The sequence below is a fragment of the Macrobrachium rosenbergii genome, chromosome 51, assembly GCF_040412425.1.
Source record: "Macrobrachium rosenbergii isolate ZJJX-2024 chromosome 51, ASM4041242v1, whole genome shotgun sequence".
In the NCBI taxonomy this organism is placed as follows: domain Eukaryota; kingdom Metazoa; phylum Arthropoda; class Malacostraca; order Decapoda; family Palaemonidae; genus Macrobrachium; species Macrobrachium rosenbergii.
In genome coordinates this window covers 25,820,675-25,838,988 of record NC_089791.1, presented here as the reverse complement: position 1 = coordinate 25,838,988, position 18,314 = coordinate 25,820,675, and positions in this window count along the sequence as shown.

Below are 18,314 nucleotides of genomic sequence, written 5' to 3'. Positions count from 1 at the left end.
ATCACGACCATATTTTTACAAAAACAAAAAATAAAAAACCCTCTCTCCCTTTCTGATAACTTTTAACAGGTCCCCATTAAAAACGGTCTTTCCATAGCCATGTGTGCATGTACCTTGCGTGAAAACACAAACACACATACATCACACACACACACACACACACACACATACACACACTCTTACACACATAGGCTCTCGGAATATGGGTCAAGCACGACAATAATGTTTCCCCTGAAATGCAAAACTTTCCCCCAAACAACGACAAACCATCCCCATTTAAAATCAACTCGCTCCCCTCCCCCATCCTTCCATTAACTTCCTCCTCCCCAACCCCCAGTTTTCCATTTCCCCCCTATCATCGATCGTCCTTATTCCCTCATGACCTCTTTTACAATCTCCCTTTCACCCAAATACTTCCCACTCCCTCTCCCCCCACCCCCTCTCCTCGGGCCTATGTGCTTTGATGGTGGCCAGATGCCCCCTGTTGGAACATGGGCCATACATGAATAGGCATACGGTACGAGTGTTGGGGGTTTCTGTTTTAGGCTCCCAATATTGTGCTTTTGGGATTCCGTTACAAATAAGGTCGTGGGACGTCGGCTCTTATCTGCGTGGCACTTGAATAATAATAATAATAATAATAATAATAATAATAATAATAATAATAATAATAATAATAATAATAATAATAAAATCCTTTATTTCATGGCTCTTAACTACGTGTAACTTGAATAATAATAATAATAATAATAATAATAATAATAATAATAATAATAATAAAATCCTTTATTTCATGGCTCTTATCTGTGGCACTTGAATAATAATAATAATAATAATAATAATAATAATAATAATAATAATAATAATAATAATAATAATAATAATATCCTTTATATCATGGTTCTTAACTACGTGGCACTTGAATAATAATAATAATAATAATAATAATAATAATAATAATAATAATAATAATAATAATAAAATCCTTTATTTCATGGCTCTTATCTGTGTGGCACTTGAATAATAATAATAATAATAATAATAATAATAATAATAATAATAATAATAATAATAATAATATCCTTTGCTTTAGCTCAGGGCCACAAACAGAGACATATAAGGCAGCTACTACACAGTACACAAAATTCAGATATACACACAAGATAAAAAGTAATAATAAAGAACGGTGACACCCAAATAATAATAATACTCCTTATAATAACATACCATTACTTTCCAGCTATATGCAGATACAGAGTTCAAGTACATATTTGTTTAAGGATGGAAGGTATTAGGAGTTTCTAATTTCAATCTTTTATGCATACTTAAGCTAACATCCTTGAAGAGTTATTATTATTATTATTATTATTATTATTATTATTATTATTATTATTATTATTATTATTATTATTATTCAGAAGATGAACCCTATTCATATGGAATAAGCCCACAGGGGCCACTGACTTGAAATTCAAGCTTCCAAAGAATATGGTGTTCATTCTAAAGGGGTCACAGAAGGTATTGGGAAATACAGAAAGAAGAGATCTGCATTTCGAAAAACAGATAAATTAACAAACAAATAAATACATACATAAAAATGTAAGTAAATGATTCAAATACAAGGAGAAAAGTATTAGGGCAGTAGTGAATCGCTTGAACTTCTGAAGTTCCAAATGCACAACGTCTATGCAAACTCTAATTTGAACAGACTGAATGACTTGACAGAGATATGGAATAAGAGTTTAACGCCTAGCTCAAAATTATAGTCTGAAAACGATTTACGCAAATTATGCAAAAAATGAATTTTAGCATCCCAGATATTATGTGTATGCAATATTCAATCACTTAGTGAAGCTATTGGTTCAGAACCACAGAGATTTCATTATTATTATTATTATTATTATTATTATTATTATTATTATTACACCAGCACGTCCCAAAACGAACCTTCTACAATCACCATCCAATCAAAGAAAACATTTGTATATTCCATGTATATGGCCCTGAGCTGAAATAGAGGACATTATTATTATTATTATTATTATTATTATTATTATTATTATTACTACTACTACTACTACTATTATTATTATTATTATTATTATTATTATTATTATTATTATTATTATTATTATTATTCCAAACGATTAAAATCACAGTGATTTCATCTCTCTGCAAAATTGCGAACTTAGACAGACGACGTAGAGAGAACAGACTTGAACGCCAAAACCCAAACGCCTACGAGAGAGAGAGAGAGAGAGAGAGAGAGAGAGAGAGAGAGAGAGAGAGAGAGAGAGACTTGTGAAAAGCGGCTGCAGAGATTTCCCCTCTTAGATAAACAAGCAGGCGAGGGGAAGGACAGAGGGGAGACACAGACCTAAAAAGAGGGGAAATGTGGGGAATAATGAGCAGGGGGGAAGAATGAAGGGAGTAATGAGGACTTTATGAGTATTATGTATATACACAAGAGGAATGCACTGTGAACGGGGATAAGGATTCCGTCAGAGAGAGAGAGAGAGAGAGAGAGAGAGAGAGAGAGAGAGAGAGAGAGAGAGAGAGAGAGAACATGTGTCTAGATCGAGTAACAAGAAATGTCATCCTGTATGAGGAACTAATAAGAACAATATCAATGTTACACACACAGAGAGAGAGAGAGAGAGAGAGAGAGAGAGAGAGAGAGAGAGAGAGAGAGAGAGAGAGAGAGAGAGAGAGAGAGAGATATATATCTAGATCAGGTAACAAATAGCATCTTGCATATGGAACTAATAGGAAATAATATTGAGAGAGAGAGAGAGAGAGAGAGAGAGAGAGAGAGAGAGAGAGAGAGAGAGAGAGAGAGAGCTAAATCGAGTAACAAGAAATGGCATCCTATATAAGGAATTAATAAGAAATAATATTAACGTTATAGAGAGAGAGAGAGAGAGAGAGAGAGAGAGAGAGAGAGAGAGAGAGAGAGAGAGAGATGATATGACAACCTAAATCGAGTAAAAAGAAAATGGCATCCTATAAAGGAATTAATAAAAATAATATTAACGTTACAGAGAGAGAGAGAGAGAGAGAGAGAGAGAGAGAGAGAGAGAGAGAGAATGACAACCGGAACTATAAATGACACATGAAATAATAAGCTATAAAAGGAAACAACAACACCATTACACACTCACACACACTGACTGAGAGAGAGAGAGAGAGAGAGAGAGAGAGAGAGAGAGAGAGCACAAACAACCTGAGCATCCAACTCGTAGAATATTCAGAAGTTAAACCAAGAGAAGGCAAACATGATGAAAATTTCCTGACTCCTCATACTCCATTTTTACAGGGTTAAATTCTAAAAAGAATTTGAAAACTTAAGGAAATGCTTATTATATCATAAGTTCATTTTCATTTCTACTAAATTATACTACTACTACTACTACTACTACTACTACTACTACTACTACTAATAATAATAATAATAATAATAATAATAATGATAATAATAATAATGAACCAAGGAGCCCCTGTAACGAAGCTATAATATCCAGAATTATTACTATTATCAACAATAATAATAATAATAATAATAATAATAATAATAATAATAATAATAATAATAATAATAGTGGTAGTAGCAGTATTAGTAGAAACACAATTATCCTTCTTTATATTTATCAGAAAAATTATAAAAATACAGACATAATAATAATAATAATAATAATAATAATAATAATAATAATAATAATAATAATAATAATAGTGGTAGTAGTAGTGTTAGTAGAAACACAATTATCCTTTTTTATATTTATCAGAAAAAAGATAAAAATAGACATAACTTACAGACGAGAACTTGGGAATTATTAGCAAAGGGAACCCTTCGAGAAAGATTCTGGAGAGATAGAGAGAGAGAGAGAGAGAGAGAGAGAGAGAGAGAGAGAGAGAGAGAAACAGGTTGACATATGACAGATGAGGTGAGAAGTAGGGAGTGTAGGAAGTGGTAGATGATCGTGATAAGGGCGAGAGCTGACAGAATAGGGGAAAGGAAGGGTAGGGGGAGGAGGAGAAAAGGGGGAAACAGGAGAAGGAAGACTGAATGGGAAGATGGATAGGGAGGAGGAGGAGGAAAAAATACGAACAGGAAATGGAAGATAAGTAGAAGGACTTGTAGAAGAAATTCTGACTCCATCTTCTGGTTAAATGTTGAAAAAAAAAAAACTTTTTTATAATAATAAAAGTAAATCTACCAATATCAAACGCACGTGAAATTGTTACGTAAAAGCAATGAATAACATGAAAAAAAAGAAAAAACAAACTTTAATACATAATTAATAAACAATTACATGTTTGACTAAGTTTAACAAGGCGACAAACGGGATGTTCTGTTATATTTTTTTTCTCCAGTGGAATTACTCAGGGGAGAGTATAGCTAGCCATAGAATAGTAAATATTAATAGATAAGAAAAGCATTTGTTAGTGTTATGTCGTGCTAGCTATTTTATTTATGAATCACAATATCGCGTACATACTTTGATCGCGCAGTGCGAAACCAATGTTGATTATAAATATGTGCATGTATGTATATATATATGTATGTATATATAGATAGATAGATAGATAGATAGATAGTTTGTTGCTTTTTTCTCTAAGTATGTACGTTATTGTGATAATCACAATTTTCCCATACTATTTGGATACGCTATCCAAAACCTGAGGCCACTGTGGCTATTATAAATACACACGCACACACACACATGTGCAAACATACACTCATATACACATATATAATATATATGTACATATATATACACATATCTTTATATATATGTGTACATACATATATATATATATATATATATATATATATATATATATATATATATATATATATATATATATATATATATATATGTATGTATGTATGTATGTGTAAGTGAGAGAGAGAGAGAGAGAGAGAGAGAGAGAGAGAGAGAGAGAGAGAGAGAGAGAAAAAAAAACTTGGGCATGCATATCATTCATCAAAGAGAAATATGCTCCTCCTCGTAAACAACAAGCGCAGCCTAAAACTTCCCCCTTCCCCCTTCCCCCCTCAACTGCCCCACCCGGGCCCCTTTCGCCTTTAATCTCAGTGATCATTCAATGATAGGCCTACTTGTTTTTCAGGGTGGGCAACGCCGGGGCCATTATCCACCGTTGACGATAAGATCTTCGATTCCTTTTTCCCCTTCCCGAAAGGATTTACGATTGAGGAGGGGACGGACGACCGAATACTATTTTCCGTTGTCTTGCTTCGGAATCGTCGACCGATTTCTAGGAATTTCCGGGAATGGTTTCTTGTATGTATGTATGTATGTATGTATGTATTTAATTATTCATTTACCTATTTATTTAATAATAATAATAATGGTAATAATAATAATAATAATTATTACTATTATTATTATTATTATGAAATAAAAATAATCTACTTCTTTAAGCACAACGTCAAACATGTACGTACCCATTTTTCTATCATAATAATAATAATAAAATAATAATAATAATAATAATAATAATAATAATAATAATAATAATAATAATAATAATATGCACACATTTATATGGGGAGCAACTAAAATGTTATTAACTTGAGCCAGGAGAATTTAAACTTATATATATATATATATATATATATATATATATATATATATATATATATATATATATATATATATATATATATATATCTACAAAACCAGTCGAAAATAAGGAGTAAATTGCACAGCCGTAACGACTACTTCTACGTTTTTATTTTATTATACTTCAACATTTTTATTTCATTTATATTTCACGTCGTATGAAGCCGTTAACTCTCTCATCTGCTCCGATAAGACGAGAGGAAAAACCACGACAGCTCGTTGGCGGTATCAGGGCGGCCAATCTGCGAGAGTGAGCCAGCCAAATCTGAAGAGCCTCATTCGCGCCACGAAAATGGCGCGCAGGGAAATGTCAAAATTCGCGCGCGCCATGACTCGGACATTTCTGCCTTTTAGTCTCGCGAAGGCGTCGAATCGTGAACGGGAATAGCACCTCGCGAGTGGATAAGTTCCACTGATTTTTTTTCTCTCTCTCTCTCTACTCTCCTTCTTCTTCCTTTTTTCTCCTCCTCCTTCTTCTTCTTCCTTTCCTCAAATCAGAATCTTGATCTAAATGTCAAGAGGGAAGATCACGCGGGGGAGTCGCTTTATCTGATGGCGTCCGCCACCTGCTAGGAAATGTCGTCGCGTCTGTACACACTTTTCCTCGCGGATTTCACAAATCATTAAATCTGGCTGGATTTTGGGGCGCGCTTTTGTGCGAAGGAATATATATACATTTTTTGTCAGATTTTCTATCCTTTTTTAAAGGTTCCCATTTATAGAAGTGGGATATTGAATTCGTCTTTAAATACTTCATCTGATAGTTGATTGTTTTTTTTTGCAATTCTGAATAAAAAAAATTTGTGAATAAAAAACTAGTGCTTGGAGAATCTACGGCAGTTATATCAACCAAACTTTCATTTTTTTCAGTCCTTCTTCATCTCATAAATATATTCATTACCAAAATACACTGACAGCTAATTATTCTTGCTTAAAATATGAAGTTATACATACTTCAGTTCATTGTTATCATTTGAACAAAATTAACTCCAACGGCGTTTCTATTTCATTGTGAGGAAAAAATAACATAAAAAACACATATAATCGAAAAGGCACAAGTTCTTTAAAAAAAAAAAACTGCCATGCTTAGTTTTAAAAAGTAAAATAAATAAAAAAGGCGTTTGGAGACGCAGACCTCCGCCTGGGCTGAGCAATAATCGTCCACAAACGCCGCTCTTCCCAAAAAGTTACGTTTTTACCTCTCCCAAATTCCAATCATGTATTGCCATCAAGAGGGTCACCTTCGCTAAAATTTCCATAAAAATCAACAAATAACCTTTTGCATAAACAAACAAGTAGAAAAAGCAAATAAACTGAACTAGTACAATATCTCCGATGTTAATTTTGTAATGACCATGAATGTTATGTCAAAAATTGCATTTATTGGTATGTCTTTTTCCTTTGAATATCAAACAAATTATAGCCACATGCTTTTGGTCCGCCTAGTGAATAATATATTGAAATTAGAAACACACAACCATTTTGCACTTCTCAAAAAATGCGAGCATGATCAAAAGTCACAAATGTTCTTTATGTACTTATTTTTTCTACTGAACCGCATGCGTAAAAACATTACAGTATTTATAATTTGATTTAAAAAATATTACAATATTTATTATCTAATTTAAAACAACATTACAATATTTATCATCTCATAAAAAAACAGTACAATATTTATCATCTGATTTAGAAAAAAAAAATTACAACGCATATTATCTGATTTTTAAAATCATTCGTTCGATTTAAGAAAACCAACTAAGAAACTCCCAAATTTTAAAAATAAAAAGTTGTGACATTTTGAAATTCTTTTAATAAAGATGGGTATATGACTTTGGAAATACAGCTGAGTTTATTCAAATAGGGGTCAAGTGATAAATTCAGTCAGGTGACCCAAACTGCCTAATATTTAAGATCAAAAGCTGAACAAAATGGGGAAATAATACAGTAATAAATCAAAGCAAAGGCGCTTGTTTCTCCAGATCTTTCTCAACCACGTCCAGGGGATGACTAAGGAGATGGTCGAAACATGTCGACGGTACCACAACCTGAAGTAGTAGGAACCTGAATCCAGATCACGAAGGATTCCACAGATTTATGGTTGAATATTTCAATAAAAGACTTCCCGCATTCCACACACTGTCCTTTTTCCAATATGAATTTCGGCCAGTTGCAGACCAACATCGCTGAGCCTGAAAAGCGAATTATAAGGAAAATAGAAAAGACCCTGTGTATAAGATAAATTCGCATAATACAGCCATCCTTTTCAATAAGACCGTTTAAGGGAGGGTCTATTTCCTTCATAATAATAATAATAATAATAATAATAATAATAATAATAATAATAATAATAATAATTGTTGCTAAAAAAATGATAGGCATCAGAAAAGGAATTGATTTTATAACAAGACCTTTTCAATTCTCCACTATTCTCTTTTCTTCAAGGCTGATGTTTTACCCCCTTATTATTATAATATTATAATAATAATAATAATAATAATAATAATAATAATAATAATAATAATAATAATAATAATAATAATAATAACGAGCTGATTTAAACAATTTCTTTGTCTCTCATTCACATCCTCAGATTATGCACGATACTCAGAGAATACAATTATATATTATAATAATAATGACTAAATTCTTCAATTATAACTAAACCTCTCCATCTACGATTAAAATGAAACTGTTTATACCCGAAACAAAACACATCCTTTTCAGCCAAGCGACGCCGCCGCCCCCGCGCCTTATCAGTGGCCGAGATCAACTCGATAACGGATAACCTCGTTTCTTCCATTTCTCTCTCTCTCTCTCTCTCTCTCTCTCTCTCTCTCTCTCTCTCTCTCTCCTCTCTCTCTCTCAAGCGAGGAAATAAAAGGTAAAAGTCACATCACCACTTAGAGTTAATGAAGATGTGCCGGATCACGCGAGCGCGTTCATTCGGAGAAATGTTTCTACGTTATCATTTCTCTTGTAGATAGTGGCTGTGTTCAGTGACCCCCTTCTCCTCCCCCCTCCCTCTTTTTTTACCCTCGACGTGTTCAGGGGACTTTTGGGAAGTCTGTCTATGTTTGGTGGGTGCGTTCGTTTCGTCAGTGTTATTATTCCTGTGGTTACTGAATATAGTAAATACTTTTTTGACCATCTGAATGATTTTTAGTTTTCTGAAAAGAGAACTATTGCGCCGGCTTTGTCTGTCCGTCCGCACTTTTTTCTGTCAGTCCTCACATCGTAAAAACTACTGAGGCTAGAGGGCTGCAAATTGGTATGTTGATCATCTATCCTCCAATCATCCAACATACCAAATTGCAGCGCTCTAGCCTCAGCAGTTTTTATTTTATTTAGATTTTTATTTTATTTAAGGTTAAATTTAGCCATAATCTTGCTCTGGCAACGATATAGTATACGCCACCACCTTGCCGTGGTTAAAGTTTCATGGGCCGCGGCTCATACAGCATTATATATACATATATATACATATAAAACATATATGTGTATGTACGTATGTGCGTGTGTTTAAAGCCTCGTCTGTATAAGAGACTCGTGTTTTGTGCGTGTTGATCCCCATTTTACCACCGGAGGCAATACATTATCACATTACCCTGCGTAAACAGAATTAAATGCTGGAAAATTGTGGAGACCTGAAATCTGACGAGGCACTTTGTGGTGGAACAGCAAAGTAATGGTTTTTGTTAGACAGAAAAATGGTTTAGCATATCAAACATATTATTATTATTATTATTATTATTATTATTATTATTATTATTATTATTATTATTATTATTATTATTGAATCTGATTGCTTCTAGAATGCCGTACAGTTTAAAATACTCTTTTTTCGTTCTTCTGATGTTGTCTATTTTCTTCTTTTGGAAGGCTGAAGACAAGTTGTCCCAATTCCTCTGCTGCTTCCGCTGCCATTATTATTATTATTATTATTATTATTATTATTATTATTATTATTATTATTATTGTTGTTGTTGTTGTAACCTGATCATATTCATGGGGAACATACAACAGAGACCAATCAATTACTTCCAAAGACTTATGAAGCAAAATGTGAAAAGAAGGACAAAAAACAATTTGTCTACGACAGGACATTACTGTTACCTAAACCAAATGAAGAAGTTCCTCTCTTTTCAATTCCACCTTCATGATACGTCCATCAGGTCTGGGCTAGGCATGGACATGAGGTTTCAGGTCTTCATTAAAAACAAATCCCATTTCATCGGCGAAGTTAAGAAGTTTTCGATTTTCAGAGGTAAAAAAATATAATAATATTACCTTCTCCAGCTGTTTGTGGTTACGCCATCTTGGAAAGGAGGGTCTTCGAAATACACAAATTGGCATCTTTATGTGAGGTGTATTGAAAATTTTTTTTTTTTTAACCTGCCAAGACAGCAACGAAACTCCCTGAATGGAAACGAAGACTTACTTATGTAAGGTAGTGGTATTTTTGAACTGAGAAGTATTGACTCTTCTCCCAGGACTCATACACACACATACATACACACATATATAAATTATGTAAATATAATTATATATATGTATATAATATACATATATGCATATATATATATTTTTATTTATATATTATACATATGACATATACATACACGCACACACACACATATATATATATATACTGTATATATATATATATATATATATATATATATATATATATATATATAATATAAATATATTTATATATATGTATACAATATATATATTATATATATAATATAATATACATTATATATACACACATATATATGTATATATATAATTTACATATCTATGTGTGTATGCATATATATATATATATATGCATACACACATAATAAATAATACACATACACACACACACACGCACAACTTCCACGTTCCTCATACAGTTTACTTTACCTGACCTTGTTCGACGTATTTTTTTTCCCAACGAAAACTTCATCATTCCCCAAAAGAGGCTTAAGATTTTTTCTCCCTCATCTAAAAAGAGACTGAATGAAAATCTCTGGTAAAAGGAAAAAAAAAAAAACTAATGCATATTAAACTTGGTCGTAATTGGAAGTCTCTCATAAGAGCAGTTGCTACAAAATTCATAAGACCATTTGGAGGCGGTTCCTACGAAATGAATTTCTATGAAGTTTCCAGGAACTTTCAAGACGCGGCCCAAAGAATTCGGGTTTTAAAAATGGATACGACGAAAGTCTCCTTTCCTTAGAAGGTAAGCATGAGTAGGTAAATAAACTTATAGCTTATATAAAAATTACGCATAAACATGCATGCAGACATTATTTATTTATATATATATGCATATATACATACATATATATACACACATATATATAATTCATTTATATATGTATGTAAACATTTTCCCCAAACAAGTGTGGCTCCGATTTTCACAGAATTGTTTGGGATGAGGTTGATGGCACCATGCCATGCTATATTATGGTTGCCACCATCAACAGTCGATTAACTGCCAGGTACATAATCCACAGCTCATGTCAACAGAGACATAAAGTCAATAATTTTCAGTTCTATATCACTTCTTCAAATAGTTTATCATGCTTACTGTTACAGTTGCTGTTAATGGAATACCTATCCTCCAATATAAGGCTTTTCAACGCACGTGAGGGTATTTACCTTCAAAACATCCCTTGTTGATTAAGTTGGCCTTATACCAGCAAGGAATCTTGTATTTACAGCACCTTCAAAACATCCCTTGTTGATTAAGTTGGCCTTATACCAGCATGGAATCTTGCCCCTGGAGCACCATCCGTTAGAAAATCTGTAACAATTTCCGATACGAAACTAAGAAAACGGGATGGGCGCTAAGTTCTCACCTTGCGGCAGAACTTTTGAGTGCAGAGCCTTCAGACTTAAAACCAGTAATAATACTCTACAGAATCGCGCTAAAAAGTCAGCACATTCATGCTACATTATTGTATTGACATTTGTCATACTAAATGTTAGATATAGTGGATTTCGTTCTACTGCTTTTGACAGAGGCTGACCGTGACTGAGGACTCCTGAGCTGAATATTATATGCCCACACTAACGCCAACACTGTAATCTCTCTCTCTAACATCAGAGTAATCTCGGTATCACCGCACTAATCTCTTACTCTCGGGATCTGTATCACCTATTGTTTGCTTTCTATGGAAGCTTGATACGAACACGCGCGCCCGCGCACACACATATTTCATGTGTGGGTGTGTTTGTTTGTTTGTTTGTCTGTATTTATATACATATATATACATACACACATAAAGACATATATATATACACAAAAAATATTAACCCAAATATATACTTTAAATATCCAATTCATTGTACCTTGGAAATAAAATACAACCAAAGGAAATTACAACTGATCAGCGGTTAGTCACCGGTGGGATCCGAACCGCTGCCGGGTTCAAAAACAATGTTGTACAGTGGCTTTTGACACTGAACTATATATATATATATATATATATATATATATATATATATATATATATATGTATGTATATATATATATATGTATGTGTGTGTATGCGTTTTTTACTGCAATATCTGTCTATATATATGTAAAGGAATATAAATGGATATACATACATACATACATATCTATACACATATATATATTATATATATAGCATACACACGGGAAACTAAAAAAAAATAAATTAAGTCTTCAACAACGACCTAGGACTGATATGATAGTCTACAGTTCATTAAAAAAAAACCCAGCAACTTGCACGACCAAATAAACAAACAAGCGTGCCTCCGATCACGAGAAAGAAGATAAGAATGATAAAAAAAAGAGCCATCCATTAAGCGGTAATAACGTCGTGTAGCAAATCGTGCGTGAACATCAACAGGAAGGGATCGTAAGCGTCAATTAAAAATGCACGTCCGCCTCATCATACACGTAACGTGCACGCAATACGGTACGTGTACACGAATAAGTACATACAAGGGACTCCTCTCATTCGTTACCCTAGGGGGTCGAAGGACAGGTTGGGGAAGGGGGAAGGGGTGGGGAAAAGGGAGGAGGTTGGGAGGGGATGGGGAGGAGTGGGGAAGAGGGGTGGGGGAGGTTACTACGTCACGACAGCGTAATCCATTGGTCACACTGGAGTCACACTGGGGACCTGCGCACGCTAACAGACCACCCACTAACAAAAGAAATATGTTAGTGTGACACAGAACTTTGTTTGTTTCCTTGTTTTATTTTGACGAGTAGGTGTTGGTAGTTGAGAGGAGAGAGAGAGAGAGAGAGAGAGAGAGAGAGAGAGAAGATACTGTTGATGGAATCATGATTCATCCACGATTCAGATGTTTTTCCAAAACGCCTCGTATCTCTCGCCTTAAGTGACTAGCTGGTGTAGGTTTACGGGGCTTAGCTCTTTAAAAACACGTTTTCTTTATAACCTTCTGCTGAAAGGTTGTGTACATGATTTCGTTATCAAGGGATCACATAAAATCCTAACATACTCTCTCTCTCAGAATTTCGAAAGGGGCTAAATTGTTTTTTTAATCATTGTTACATATGACTTGGCTTTTGTTTAATGAAAATATTTAAATGTGTGATTAGGTGAGAATCGGAAGGGTGTGATAATATATATATATATATATATATATATATATATATATATATATATATATAATTTAAAACTATATATATTTCAAGGACATACTTGTGTATGTATACTGTAGGCCTATATAATATATACACACATATATATATATATATATATATATATATATATATATATATATATATATATATATATATATATATATATAATATAAACCACAGCAGATATCCAATACCTTTCGCTTTTATATCACTACCTCCTGATTCATTCCGTCGACGCCTGAGATTGCTGTACAAGTCAAAACAATCACGTCGCCAGCAGAACATACGACTGGCTTGTTAAAATGATTCATAAGTTGCTCCTTTGAAGGTCCTCTTTTTTTCTTTTTTTTTTCTAATAAAAGTTGAATTTCTTATCTCGGGGGCAAGAGTTGTTTACTGCGACAGGTCTTAAAAGTTCGTCTTTACAGTGGCTAATTGCTTCTGAGAGAAGCAACATTGCGCTGATAATCGCATTTCAAAGGACGACCAGATTCTTTGACGCAATTCCCCCACCCCGCCATCCACCCCTACCCTCCCTCTCCGCAAAAACACACACAAGACACACACACAAAATCTCACTATAAAATACAACACTGACGATGGTAATTTAATTTCCTATGGTAAAAGTATTAGTAATGAATTATACGTTATCCAGTAAATTCTCTGAATTATTTACAAAGATTCCGATATGTAACTTTTGAAGACCGAATGAAAACGGAAATGAAAAAAAAGTTGCGTAATAATGACAACGGTAAAATTTTAGGACAAATGTGCAGTGTTTACAGCTATCCATGAAACCGTGCAATTCTGTTCGTACACGATTTATTGATCGCCAAACTGGTTTCATGAAAGTTAAATTAAAGTTTCGCTAAAACCCGTTTCATTCATTGCCGAAGACATTTTACTGCATCGAAATTAACGTAGAAATATAAAAAAAGATCAAGAATATGAAAGACAAATATTAAGAACATTATTAAAAAATACTCAAGGAAAGAAAAGACACACTAATTTTTCTTCAAAGGCTGGGAATATTCTGTTACCTTTCTTGGGTGAATAGCCGAAGTTATTAATTACCAAACCGGGATGAATGATGAATACGCACAACATAAATCATCGCTCATATAGAATATAACGATGTCAAGCAAGATACGGCGATGAGATGCGCTTGAAAGCAACTCGTCTCCTGTCGCTGAATCGCAGGAAGTAAAATCCTGCCGGAGATATATTTAAAGGTTTGAAATGGATAGGAGACTAACAGATCCCGAACGAGGTTTCTGAGGAAAAGGAGAAGGATTTGTGGGAGGAAAAGCGAAGGATTTATGGAGGAAGGAATCGCTCAGACATAAATGAATTTACGAAGCGAAACGAAGAAGAAGGATAAAGGATATAAAATAGGATAAGAAATGAGGCTCCAATATCACAGTTCGACAATTAGAAAATGATTAGAGAGAGAGAGAGAGAGAGAGAGAGAGAGAGAGAGAGAGAGAGAGAGAGATATTAGAAACTACTGAAACCTATGTAGTTATTTCAGCATAAATAGGCCAACATAAATGAAAATAAAGTGAGAAGTAAAACTTTACATCCTCTCCTATATCCTACGCAAGGACGTAGGTGTATCACGGCACAGACAGACAGACAGAGAGAGAGAGAGAGAGAAGGCTATTGGAAACCACTAAAATCTATATAGCTTTTCCTATACAAAACGAAAGGCGAACATGAATAAAAGTAAAATAAAACTCTCCTACACCGAAGCAAGGATGCAGGAGTACCGACCATCCTCATCACGGCCGTCAAAGAGAGAGAGAGAGAGAGAGAGAGAGAGAGAGAGAGAGATAAGTCAGCCGGGGAAGAGGAATAAATGACAAAAAGAGGAAGCCAGTCTGATAAGGCTTATTTCAGGATTCTGCCAAATGACTTCGGGATGCCAAGAGCGGCAGATAATGATTGAAGAGGAGGCGGAAGAAACAGCGATAATTAGAAATGGAAGAAAAAAAGAAATAACAAACAAGTAAAAAATGCGCCGAAGTTTCTTCGGCGCAATCGAGTTTTCTACATAGCCGCTACGGCATATAATCAAGGCCATTGAAAATAGATTAATCTTTCGGTGGTCTCGGTATAATGCTGTATGAGCCGCGGCCCATGAAACTTTAACCACGGCCCGGTGGTGTCCTAGACTATACCGTTGTCAGAAGGTTGATTATGGGTGACTTTAACCTTAAATAAAGTAGAAACTACTGAGGCTAGAGGGCTGCAATTTGGTATGTTTGATGATTGGAGGGTGGATGATCAACATAGCAATTTGCAATCCCTCCAGCCTCAGTAGTTTTTATGATCTGAAGGAGGACAGAAAAGTGCGGACAGAAACAAGTGCGGACAGAAAAAGTGCGGACAGAATAAATGCGGACGGAATAAAGAGCGGACGGACAGACAAAGCCGGCGCAATAGTTGTCTTTTACAGAAAACTAAAAACTGGACTACCTCACCGGCCCGTTCCCTCACACTTCAATGTCTGAGAGGAGAGCTCGACCGTCCGTGACGTCATCACAGCGAGCGAAACTCCCGCCATGATGAATTGAAGTCCAATAATGAATAATTTGTAGGTCCGCGTGGCAGAATGGTGACGGATTACCTTTTGAAGAGGGAGTCCCGCCTTGTTAATGGCTAACCGTGGCTGACTCGGGCAGGGTGGAGAAGGCAGTTAAAGAAGGCCATCGGCCAATCGGACCCACTTCTTTTTATTAACCTTTTCCCCCTCCCCCCCTTCCTCTCTTTTCTCTATTCTTATTTCTACATCATCAGCATTCATACGAGGGGATGCTAATGAGACTCTAAATAACAGCCGGCAGGCACTATAAGGTAGACCCGGTAATGGTATTCGGATTACTTATTCCGGAGCTGCCCCAAATGACTGCGAAGCAGAGACTTCTGGGCGGTTAAAGAGCCGTAAGAGGGCGAGGGGGTTTCTCTTATTTATTGTGAGCTCGTCCCGAGATGGCACGATAATGGCCACTGAATCAGATAAGACAGTAACGGGCCGTCTTTAGAAAACACTAACTGCCTCCCGAACGAGCGTTCAATTTAAGGAAGCATCTATCAAGGCGCATGCAACAACAACAACATTCGCATTGCTCTATTGTCTCTCCGTCCCACGACGAGTCGCCGCATCCCCCTCGCAATGGAAGTTGTTGCGAAACCCGCGTTTCATTTGTTGCACTTGAGTCCTGCTGCATGGACCGCCATGTAAGCACTCCCAAATGGCTAACGCAACACGACAGAGGAAGGAGGGCCACCGCTACTCGTGTCCTCAACGGACACGTTTTGCACTTACAAACAGCTCTTACTCCGTCAGATAAGCATTCAGAGCAGAAGGGCCCCGACTGCAAGATAACCTTGGAACCAGCTTCCATTCCGCTCAGAATGGGTTCCAATCACTCCATCTAAATGGCCCAAATGTGGAATAGGGAGTATCTTTCAAAAGCCGCCTCGTCGGTACTCCGACCAATCATATCTCGGCCAGCGCGACTGCGCGGATGGATCCAGCTCTCCCGCCAAAAAAGAAATCATAATTATCGGTTGTTCGTCTGCACCCCACCCATTCCCTAAACATAACCGGGTCACGCCCACCATAGGCGGCGGAGATGGAATCCCCAAAAGAGAGATTTATTATGATGACTGATTGCACAGAAAACTTCCTATCGAAAGCTTTTTTTTTTTCTTTTTTTTTTTTGCAGGGGCCTGCAGCCAGAGAGAGAGAGGAGATTCTTCGGGGAGTCACAGTCGAAGACTTGCAGATATCAAAATTGAAGTCGACGCGACAAAAGCAAACTTGTCGGAGCCACGTCGTATTTCACATTGTATTTGAGAAAATGTTAGAAGTCACTAAGCATGTATAATCAGCACGGCAGGCGAAGCAATAAATTACTTGTAAATTGCAGCGTTTTGCCTCTAAATCATCTCTTCCGAGGACTATGGCCGAAGGTACGCCCTCCTAAGAAGGTATTTAGGAAAACAATTTTATTATAAGTGATACCTAGATGACAGAGCAGTTCGCAATTTGCCCGGATATTTATGAAAATTTACCTTTTCACTTATTTGCTGATTTGAAAAGGAGGCTCTCGGGCATTCTTACCATGTTTTAGTGGAATTCCGCCCATTAGGCAGTCACGAAATTTCAAAAGTTATTGTTGACACAAAACCCACACCTTTTTAGTTTTCTGTTAAAGAAAACTATTGCGCCGGCTTTGTCTGCTCGTCCGCAATTTTTCTATCCGTCCCCAGATCTTAAAAACTTCTGAGGCTAGAGGACTGCAAATTGGTATGTTGATCATCCACCCTCCAATCATCAAACATACTAAACTGCAGCCCTCTAGCCTCAGTAGTTTTTATTCTATTTAAGGTTAAAGTTAGCCCTCATCGTGCGTCTGGCAACGATATGACAGGCTACCACCGGGCCGTGGTTAAAGATTCATGAGCCGCGGCTCATACAGCATTATACCGAGACCACCGAAAGATAGATCGATTTTCGGTGGCTTTGATTATAAGCTGTAGCGGCTGTACAGAAAACCCAATTGCACCGAAAAAACTTTGGCGCATATTTCACTTGTTTACTTATCCAAAGCCTTTCACTGGTCCCAGATAATTTTCTCTTTTATAATGACAATGTTCACTATATGCTTTTATTTATTCTTATATCAACTTCATCATACGGCTAATATTCAAAAATGTTTCGTTTTTAAGAATGGGTAAAGAAAAAGTAATCACACATGTATCTACGTAGCCCTGTAATTTAAAATTTTTTCCTTTTACTTTTAGTTATTTGAATTCCACGGTCTCGCTTTGATATTTTTCACAGGTATAATAATAGCGTTCGAAATTTAATAGCAGTAGGTGGAATAAATATTGAAAATCATCAAAATTATATTGAGGATTTTCCTTATAAAACAAATTAAATCAAAAAGTATTTTTCCAACTAAACCGAGGAATAATTTGTTCTAAGAAAGTGAGAAAAATAAGGATATTTTTTTCTCCTGACA